Here is a 10890-nt window from a genome sequence, read left to right on the forward strand (position 1 = left end):
CTGCTTGATATTTCCTCCTCTCTGTGCTGTATATTTGCTTTACTGTACACATAATGTGTTCTCTGCTGCACTTTCTGCTCTGTGGGCCATACCAGGAAAATGGAGGATGGCCTACATTTTATAGCTAATCCTAATGACATTCTCATGGCTGCCAGTCATATACTGCTCTCTCCTCTCTCTCTTCCTCTTTCTCTCTCTAACTGAAAGTGCCCCTCAGCCCATATAGTGAGAGAAACATCAGTAGGAATACATTTTTGTTCAGTTACTAAGCCCAAAATGTCTATGGTACATTCCCTCTGGCCATGAAAATCCTTGAAAGTCTATGGATTTGAGAGAAATATAGGGTCTTCATTTTTTTTAAAGAATAGATGGCCTGAAAATACCTGACTTTCAAATCAAAATCTAGCACGGAAAGTTGACAATATGGTTCCACAACTTTTAGCCACACTGATGCCTCCTCCTCCTCACAATCCTGTCAAGCTTGAGAGCTTTGTACCAATGAGTGCCCGTCCTTCCATTTGGTCAGAACCACTCTCTCTTGGTCTTTCCATCGGCTAACCTGCTTCTTTCTGGTTTCATTTGTCTGAATTCCTATTGTAGGATAATGGTTGAAAGTCACAGTTACATGTACTTCCTCTATCAAAAAAAGAAGATTCTAAGGCAGCTATAGTTTTCACCACCTGATGCCATCTTTGTTCAGTTCCTATATACGTCCTTGTTTCACTTCATATATCAAACTTCTGCTCAGCTATGCTCTGTTTTGTTTAGAAAGTGCAGCAACAGACTAGTCAATGAGTGTGCTTTAATAGATCAATATGAGCAGGAGATGGCCACTGTGATGCACAAAAACAAATGTACATGTCACACAAGCTCGATAAGGTTGTGCTCGATGAGGTCGTGCACAAGACAGAAACAGTATAGTGTAGAGAATCTGTCTTGAACATGATGAGGATATGGACGGACAGGTGGAGAGAAGAAGTGGTTTGAAAAATTTTGAATGTTACTTTTGTTCCATCATGAATACAATGACCCAAGCACCTGTTCATCTTTGAAAACAATGTATAGCCACCTTTCAGGTTCACATGGGTTGACTACTCAAAAAAATGATTTTGGATGTATTATCACTTTATAGCAGCTATAGTATTTTTTTTATAATAACAATTTATCAAATGACAATGTGTCACGTGAGAGGTGACGCTTGTAGTGATGAAACTACAGAGAATTATCAGTGACTCTGCAGCTTCCTTCAGCTTTACAGACCTTTGTAGCGAGTTTCAGCTCATTGTTCAGCTGTCCGGCTGCAACTTTACTGTTTTGGTTCATTCTCAGTGCTCTCATGGCATTGTTTTCAGCCACAGCAGGCAGCTGTTTTCAAAGAAAAAGCTTTGAAGCCTACCGTACACTACCTGCTCAGCCCCAATCAGCTAACAGACACAGTTAGCTGTAGACTAGCTGGTGAACATAGTGCAGCATTTAGCAGCTCAAGAGCCAGATATTTCCCTCAGGAATTGGTAGAGAAAGAAGAGTGAACATTGGACTTGCAAAGTCTAATTATTTTGGTAGTAAAGTTTAAAGTAAAATTTAAATTTTACGCCTCAGATCCAGTTATTTTCAGCGTGTGGTGTCACCAATCAGGGATCATCAGTGAAAGCTGAACATATTACATACAAACCACTGTCGGGGGCAGACAAAGATTGTAGGCAGTGCTTTTTCATTAGTCATCGCACGTTTCTGTAATTATGTATGATTTATGTGAAGGTAACAACTGAAATGTATATACACACAAAACATAACAATAACAAAAACGATTTTCATTAAAATATGTATTTCACAATTGGAACTGCAGGAGTGGCAGCACCCAAGCACCCGTAATGGGCCACACACTCCTGTCCAAACAATGACTGTATTAAAACATTTACTGGGTGCTTCATACAACACTTTCTTAACCCTGAGAATGGTGTTAATTATGTATTTTGCATTTTTGATTCTAACTTCTAGGATATATGGTGGTATCTTCTTCTATTAGGTGTAGGCTGTGAGCAGTTAGATGCTCTACAACAGATTACACATAAGGAATCCAAAGATATTCTCCAATCAACAGTTGTCTTTGTTGTCTCTATTTCTTAACAAGGTGAAAAGTCACGGCACACGTTTCCCTCTCAGTCTCACATCAACATGTGTAATACTTATGTTGGTCCACAGCACAAAATGCATTAGTTTCACAATAACAGCTGTAAAATTGTGAGATGCCTACATTTGTTTTTTTGCCCATTCTTTTCTATTGGCCTGCATCCACATCACCTGACAGTCAAGTTTCTGTCTGCAAAAACAAAACAAAAAAAAAAGGCTGACATTCCTTTTATTCTCAGTGGAAAATGCATTATTTTAAAATAGTTTTGGCATTAAAATGCATTTTGATAACATTTCTAGCAAGAAATCTGCATTTTATTTTATGTGAATGTCTATGATATTTAGTTATTACAAGGATTTTTTAAGGCTATCATTGAAACAACGTGGCTTACATGTTTGAATCATATTCTTTGTGTTATTTTATGTAACTGTTTGATGATGCTCTTTCAATAAAAAACTAAAAATAGATTGTAAAACCCAAGGATGAATTGAATTTGAAACCAGAATTTGAGGCTTTGTGATTGGCTGACCGGAGGACCCGCCACCCCTAAGTATTTTCCTCACTGTCACCATGTTAAGGTTTTCTTTTAATGATATCTTTAACATTTCTCAACACAAAAACATGAAACACGATAATTCAACAATACGACCATCAGTTTGAATTATTTCTCCTTCGATTCTGAGAAATAAACTTCTTTTCAGTTCTTCTCACTTCACTTCACTTCCTGTCAGTTTTTGACAGCTGATGGCTACGGAAGTAACATTGTGTTGTGGGCAGACTTGGTGTGTTTGACTACTATTTTGGGTCGTCTGCTGTCTAAGCCTGTGATTGTAAAGTTACTCATTCAATTTTATATTTCCAAGAATATGTGGCTGAGGATATTTAGTATGAAATCATCTTTCTTAAAACATGGAGTTAATTTCAACATTGAGCTATATCATTCAATAAAGCACTCCAATGTTCACAACACTTAATTTCTTTGTCCATAACACAGTCCATATTTCCTTTGTAGAGTCAATATTTCATTTCAAGTTTTATATCCTATTTCAAAACTATTACTATTCCATTCTGTAAATAGATTTTAAAATTTCAATTTAATTTTTTTTATTACTTTGTTTATTTTATTATTATTGATATTACCTTACTTTTGGCTATTTTTATTCTTCTGTGTTTTTTGGGAGCAAACGCCAAGGCATATTCTTTGTATGTTTGCATTGACTAATAAAATATAATCTGATAGAGCGGATTATGTCATGCTGACATAAAATAACCAAGAATCATAAATATTTTTGTCTTTACAGACAGAAACTTGACAGTCACGTGATGTGGACACAAGCCAAAAGAAACGAATAGGCAAAAATAGAGCCGTTATTGTGAAACTAATACATCCAACAAAGCTATTACACATTTTGATGAGAGACTGGGTTGCTCAGGCAAACACTCCATTCTGTAGTTTCTCACCCAGAGAATGTCAATCTAATTCAGCTCTATCACTTACAGCTTATGCTATCACAGAGGGTTGGGCTAAGAATAGGGCTTAGAGCAGATTGTAGTTGCATTTGGTGGTGGATTTCACTATTTGAAGTCATTCTTGCCATTGTTTCCTGATGTAGTTGAGCTGAACTGAGCTATTCAGTCTGACCTGTGTTCACTCAGCTCTGTCTGCCTCCAGCAGGTCCTCTGTAAAGTAAAGCCACCCAGAGAAAGAGCTGCAGCCGCTCCCTGGTTTCTGATTCATTACGGTTTCCATTCGCTCCCCAGTCACACAACCCCAGTAGAAATGGACAGTCTAATTTTAGTTTATACCCACCCTAACTGATGGTATGTATGTACTGCTTCATTTTGAAATTACAGAATCTTTATGCATTCCAGTGATATCTTGTAACATTTTCATTAATCTGTTAATGTGCTTACATAAGCGTATTTTGGCTGTTTTTTTTTCACATTTCACCTACAGTAGGGGAGAATGGGGTAACAAGAGCCACTATTTACATTTGATTTTACTGCAAAATAAAAGTGTATTGCTTCAAATAGTTACAGTATATAAGTCAGGTTGTTGAGTACCGATGGAAATTAAACCAAGTTATCCACTTATTATGGTTTTTATTAAGAGCTGTTTTTCCCATCTAGCTGTTCCACCAACTGTGATTGGTCTTGGCAACTTTTTCACAACATCCTCTCTCGGAAAGGTTCCTTCATTCAATGATTTGAATGTGAAAGTTGGCTTGTCGAGCATAGGGCTTGTGGCGCAATCTTGCCTTGAGCTCATCCTCTGAAACTCTCTAAAGTAACCAACGTAGTGGTACATTTTGTATTTAGCCCTACCAGCAAATCTGGCGACAACAAAATCACCTACAGCAGGGGTTGTCAAATCACCATCAGTCAGTTCATCCAGACTTTCATCATCTGTGCAGTAATTTAGGGCAACAGTCATGCCACAATCATTTGAGCTGCTTTCCTCTTCAATTGTTTGCTTTCTGCCATTTTTCTTTCACAAATTGCTTCTCAATTTGCTTTTTTGGAGCCTTCTTTTGTGCTCTCTCTTGATATGCTTTCTCTACGGTAAGTTCTCAGGAGTGTCAGTCAAGATTCTTGTTTTGACTCTCTCACGCCTTTCCTTTACCCTTGCAGACGACGCTTTTGGGAGTGGAATTATGTGCTCTGGTGACACATAGCCTCCAGTGCTGGAAGAACTTCAGGTGCCTCACAGGCTGATCCTCCCTCACTGTAGAAATCTGATGAGGGCGTCTGCTGGTCCATCGTCTCAAACTGTGGCTCAGCAGATAGACTCTGTGTACTGTGAGGTAGATGGCTCGGATGTCTCAGCAGTTGCAGATTCATCAGGTTTGGGTCTGTCTGTGTCTGCAGATGGCTCACATGTTTAGATGAAATGGGCAGACACCTGTGGATCTCAAGCTAGACGGGATGTTTCTGGGTATCAGTGCTGCCACAAATGCATCATTCGCCAGTCCTGGGACATCATAAATGGTGGAACAGCATTGCCTGTTGCATTGACAGCACAAATCAGTGTTATAAGCTCCCCTTTTTCAGCTGATGTCACAGAGCCAACCTGTTTCTTGCCACTCTCTGTCACAATTTCCTTTGGCAACTGGACAGCTTTGACACATTCATCCATGTTGTAGATCATATATGTAGGGAATTTGTATCTGATAGAACACATAAAACACATTCAGATGAGCATTCCTTCGTAGCATGACTGATTCAGAATTGTACTCAGACATAGTTAGCTTATATGAATCATACTGCTCCATCACTATACCAGATACCAGACTGTTGAAGAATTCTCCAACATTCTGTCTACTAAAAGTGGCTCTTGCCAATGACGTAGCCTCTGGGGTTCAGCATGATAGATGGTGGTGCTTTCTGAAGGGCTCAAATCAATCGTGACATAGGTGAAAACCCATTAAAAGTAATAATTTTGCAAGAAAAATAACCTAGGGTTGTAATTGTGCAATATAAAATAACTGATTTAAAAAGAACTAACCTGCTCTCTTTTGCTCGGTCCAGTTTTCAAGAATAGAAATGTCATTCTTTCTTGCTAACTCAATTGAAAGTTCTCTGGATTTTACAGGAGTTAGTCCATGAAACTGGTCTGAAAGTTTCTTGATGTTGCTGGCAAGTTCACACTCCATGTTATCATCAAAAATCTGATGAGCTTTTGCTAGTCTGGCATATCCTGTTCTGGGAACTTCTCCTTTACTTGTTTTGTTGATATACCTCCTCAGTGTCATTCTATCTTGTGGTCCTTTGCCACAGACCAAATGGACCTCCTGTATGACACGTGCCTTGCTGCTCTCTTTAGATCATCCAAGGACACTCAACCTCTATTTGTCTTTCTTTTGTAATGCCTTGCCATCTTGATGTTATCTCTAGAATATCAGAAAATACACAGGTTACTCTGTACATATGTAGCCTATTTAAACTTTTGGGGTAAATTGAGCCATTGAATCAACTTGCCCCAACATCAGTGGCATGTTTTACCCAGTTTCACACAGTGTTTCATATCCACAACTATGCTAAGTTTATGACCTTGTTTTGTAGCTGTCACATAAATTAACATGTAATAATGTCCAAAATGTATCTATTTTAATTAAGATACAAGACTAATAATGTTAACATTAGTGAACATGATGAATTCACTTTCAGCACTTGCAGATCAACTTATATTGCAACGGCATTCAATGTATATTTTATTGTGATTCCTGTATTATGTATGTATGTATGTATGTTTCATGGAAGGTAAATTATGTTTTTTGGAGGCGGGGTTACTTGCTGCGAACAAGGAAAGGTGAATTGAAAGTTGTTCAATCTGTTTTAAAGATCTGTAATGTTTTACAGAGTTGCATCTCATTTCAGTGTAGTCCTGATGGAGTGTCCCTTTAATGTACAAATACAATGCGCATATGGTCCCATACCCCACAAACTAGTGGAGACGGCATTGGAGCAGCATCACATCCCGAGCAACATCAAGGACCTCATCATGGATTATTACTATAACTTTAATCTGAAGTTCACTTCTGGGACAGTCACATCTGAGTGGTATTGACTGAAAAAAGGGATCATCACTGGATGCACCATCTCAGTGACCCTTTTTGCCCTTGCCATGTACATGCTGTCAAGTCAGCTGAGGTGGAGTGAAGAGGTCCATTAACCCAGTCTGGAGTCCGGCAGCCCCCCATCAGAGCTTTTATGGATGACCTGACAGTGACAACATTGTCAGTCTCAGGAAGGAGATGGATCCTTCAGGATGGAGAGGCTAACCACTTGGGCTTGGATGCGTTTCAAGCCAGCAGAATCCAGGTCTTTGGTACTGAAGAGTGGGAAGTTGAGTGACGGATTCCACTTCTCTCTTGGAGGTACCCAAATCCCATCAGTCACACAGAAACCCATAAAGAGCCTTGGAAAAACATTTGACTGCACTCTAAAGGACACTGCTTCCATCACGGTGACAAACGAAGAGCTGGAAAGATGGCTGACAGCTGTTGACAAATCAGGACTACCAGGGAAATTCAAAGATCTCATGGTCTGAGTTGTGGAAAGGTGAACCGTTCCACATCAAATTTCTCATCCAGTCTGTGTATGATGTTCTGGTCAGCCCATCTAAACTCTTCTGTTGGGGCAAAGTCGAAACACCAACATGTCCCTTGTGCCAAGGAAGAGGAACACATCCTCAGCAGCTGTCCCAAAGCACTAGAGGAGGGTTACTATCGCTGGCACCACGACCAAGTGCTGAAGGTAATCGCTGAGTCCATCTGCAGCACCATCAACCAGATCAAACGTCTCAGACCACCAAGATGCGGAATCACATTAGTTAGGGCAGGAGAACATCCGAATCCGAACTGAAAGCTCAGGTATGCCTCCTTGGAACAGCACAACTCACAGATGAGGGTGGACTTGGGAAAGCAACTCAGATTCCCTGAAGACATCACGGAGACCACCCTTAGACCAGACATCGCGCTGGTCTCTGAAACATCTAAGGAGGTGGTCATGCTGGAGCTTACAGTGCCCTAGGAGGAGTGGATGGGGGAGGCAAGCCAGAGGAAAAAGGGAAAATATGCTGAACTGGTGGAGGAGTACCACAGACGAGGGTGGCGTGCAGGGTGCATGCCCATTGATGTGGGCAGGGGAACTTTCCGGGAAAATTACTGTGCAAAGCCTACAGCTTCCTGGGAATTACTGGAGCACGTAAAAGAAAAGTCATCAGCAGAGCTTCAGAGGCTGCAGAGAAAGCTTCAATGGCTTTGGATCAGAAGGGACAAGCCATGGACTAATGCTTCTTGGACACAGACTGGAAACTGATCACTCCTGGTTGGGTCACCTGAAGTTGAAAGACCCGAAACTCCTGATGAACCCAGGTACTATCACTGAAGATGTGTCTGAGTGCATCACTAGATGTATGTAACTACCATATGAAAGTTTTTAACATAAGCATTTGACTGTAACAGAACAAAATTATTTTCTCCTCTTTAAGAGACAAAAATAGTTGCAAATACGTGTCAGAATATAAGAAAAATCAAATAATAAAACTGAAAAAAAAGAACAACAAAAACACAAATTTATAGTATAGTAAAGTATTCCCAGACTGTGCATGTAAGAGCTGGAGACAGTAAAAGAGATAGAGAGAAAATGAAAAATAAATGAGATCTGGTGAAGGCAGTCACTAGTGGGAGGCTTCTGTGTGTGTTTAGATGTTGTTTGCTGATCACCGTTCAGTGTGTGAGGAAGCTAAAGTAGGCCAGCTGTAGAAGAGCCATTGATTTTGCCAGGCACATCGGACTTATTTTAGAGTCCTACTGTAGCTTCTCTCCCCGGAGAGGGAGGTGAGGCAAAGATCCAGCAACAGACTGGAGAGAGGAGGCCCAAATGGTTTCTGTCCTTGACCTGAAAATATCTGAGGACCCTGTATTTCTACCAGATAAAGAACTTGGGTGGTAGATCTTCAATTTGCATCTTTTAAAACCAGTTATGCCAAGATACCTAAACTGCAATGTATTTAATAGGGAAAATCAAAGAAGAACATGGCTTGCAAAACTCCAAGGTTAAGAAAGTCTGATGTAGTATTTATGGTATTATATATTTGGAAAATATATCACGTTATTATTATGTTATTCATTTAATTATGACTATGATGTAACTTGTAAAGTAGCTATACTATCCTTTGTGTTGCCTTCTTGTCGACCGTGCAGTTTTTGTCCTTCCGGTTTGACTGTGTCTAAAGCATAAAATATAAATTATCACCCAATTCTGTGACACCATTTTAGCCAACTCAGTACCACAAGTGTACACTTATTTTTGGAATTATGAACATATGTTGATGGATTAACATAGACTGGTATATGTCAAAGTTTAGTTAGGACACTGTTCTGAAACCATTTAATTTTTTTAATGGCAGCACATAATGATATCTGTTGTCCTCCCTTGTCAAAATTTATCCAGTCTGGTTTTACTGTTTATAAAACATAAAGTATAAATTATCCCCCTATTCTGTCTTACACCCTTTTAGCCAACTTCATTCCAACACATTACTGCATGTTTTACACTACTTTTTTTAAAAAGTAATGGTCAATAGACATCATTTAGATGAAACTACAGTATAACTTGTTTTTGAGGAAAAAACAAAAAGCATAAATGTAGAGAAAGGTACATGACAGGTTGTGATGAAATCAGGTTCACAGAACTGTAGCTTTGAAGTTTGTGTGTGTTAGGGATGTGCTATATTGTATCGCTCACAATAATATCAGTATAATTTTTAATATGATTTAAACAAAAAAAAAAAAAATCATATTGTGATAATGGCAATATTCTGACTTGCTGATGTGATGATATCATATTGTTACGCACAGCAACAACAAGCATGGCTGAAAGCAAAAGTAACATTGCTGCTGACTCCATGGTGGAGGAGTTAGTTCCAAAAAGGGGAGCAACTTCAGTAGTGTGGAAGTGGTTTGGTTACAATAGCTCTGATGTACAATAAACCATGATAATATGTAAGAGGTGCAAGAGGACTGTAGCAACAAAAGGAGACAACACAACAAACTTATTTCACCACCTCAAGCAGAAGCACCCAGTTGAGTACAAGGAGAGCCAAAAATCCTGCGAGGAGTATTTTTGTCATATCCTCAAAAATATCATTATCTTATCACTAACCTGACCACAGAACCATCTGAGAAGTCGTTCTGGCACTTTCAAAAGATACTTGGCAGATTGGATGAACCATTTGTCTATCATCGTCTTATTTTGTGAGGCAGCTGGATTTGGGAGATCAAGTGAGAATCCTCATAGAACACTGATGGGTCCGAACCACCTGTGGCTCTTGAACATGAAACCTGACAAGATGGATTTTTGCATGATGTCACAAATCCAGCTGCCTCACAAGGTAAAATAATCACAGAAATACCCTGAAATATCATATTATTATTTTAGGGCCATATCACGAACCCCTAGTGTACGTGTGTGTGTGCTCATCTGCTGGAAAACATAATAGTGTGACCCATTGCCCCACCTAGTTGTGGACGGGTCATTTTTGACCCAGGAAGACCACAAATTATATAAATTTGAATAAAAAAAACCCACTATTCACTGAAAGTAATGATCATTAATTTTACTTGCTAATAACATAGTATGGAACCATCCATGTTATTTTCTGGCAATTAGATGAAAGAAACCCATATTTCTGATACAAAAACATTTGAAAATGGGTCAAATTTGACTTGAAGATAACAGGGAGGCTAGGCTATTATCTTGAGTTCATCCAGAGAGCAGGAACAGGGTCATGACAGAATTTGTGTTCCGTAGAAAATGTGATAAAGGTTTTGTTGTGTTTTCTTTTCCTAGTAGAGGGTGCCCTGAGCTGTTCAAATTGTAAATTAGCAGAAGTTTGTAAGCCCTCTGGGAACTATCAGCTTGATTTGATAGCATGTGCTTATTTTGTCTTCAGTGTGAGATGTTTACCACCGTACAAGAAAGGTGGGCTGAGGGGAATACACATACAATAAGAGTGATAACTAGATTAATTTATAGTCAAGCACGTTGTAGAATCAATTGATGCTTGTGCTTTGAGATAACAATATCACAGAGCAATCTAAAACAATTTTGTCTCTTCCCAGGCATTTGAGGTAAAGACTCACCACTGGGGAAAAAACATCTTCAGAGGAAACAATTATCATTACTACAAGATAAGCAACAGGCTTGATGTGCATTATCCTTTATTTAGCAATAGACACCTCCATGTTTTTCCC

At 39.2% G+C, this 10890-nt stretch overlaps 1 pseudogene; it reads left to right on the forward strand.

Moving 5' to 3' along the window:
* The first annotated feature begins 6899 nt into the window (after nucleotides 1-6899).
* LOC122986467 lies at nucleotides 6900-8580 on the forward strand (annotated as a pseudogene).
* The last annotated feature ends 2310 nt before the right edge of the window (nucleotides 8581-10890 follow it).

This window comes from Thunnus albacares, chromosome 1 (assembly GCF_914725855.1).
Source record: "Thunnus albacares chromosome 1, fThuAlb1.1, whole genome shotgun sequence".
Classification (NCBI taxonomy): Eukaryota; Metazoa; Chordata; class Actinopteri; order Scombriformes; family Scombridae; genus Thunnus; species Thunnus albacares.